Raw genomic sequence first — 409 nt, forward strand, 5'->3', positions numbered from 1 at the left:
AACCTAGAGCAAGGAATCATACAGGCTGAAGCTGTAGCCCTGGGTTAATCATTTCATCAACTTTAAACCAAACATCTTCTCTGCTCTGCCCCTCCCCCAACTAGTAATAATTAGACTAGACCAAGTTCTATATATTTTCTAACTTATTAACCAGACCAGGGGCAGAGAAGGCTTCTTGTGGGCAGTGGGTATCTGCACTAATGGTAACAATTGAGTAGAAAAACCCTGGAGGAATAGGGGTGGAAATAAGGGGAGGGCTTTCTGTGCAGTCTGAAAAATAAGGGCAAAGGCACAAAGATACCAAAAGTAGCATTCATAGAACTGCAGAGACTTGGCAATAGCTGGTGCTCAGGGTGGCGGGTGAGGGACAGGTGGAAGGATTTGGGAAAGTGAGCAGGGCCCAGATCAT

This window comes from Equus quagga, unplaced genomic scaffold, assembly GCF_021613505.1.
Source record: "Equus quagga isolate Etosha38 unplaced genomic scaffold, UCLA_HA_Equagga_1.0 72802_RagTag, whole genome shotgun sequence".
Classification (NCBI taxonomy): Eukaryota; Metazoa; Chordata; class Mammalia; order Perissodactyla; family Equidae; genus Equus; species Equus quagga.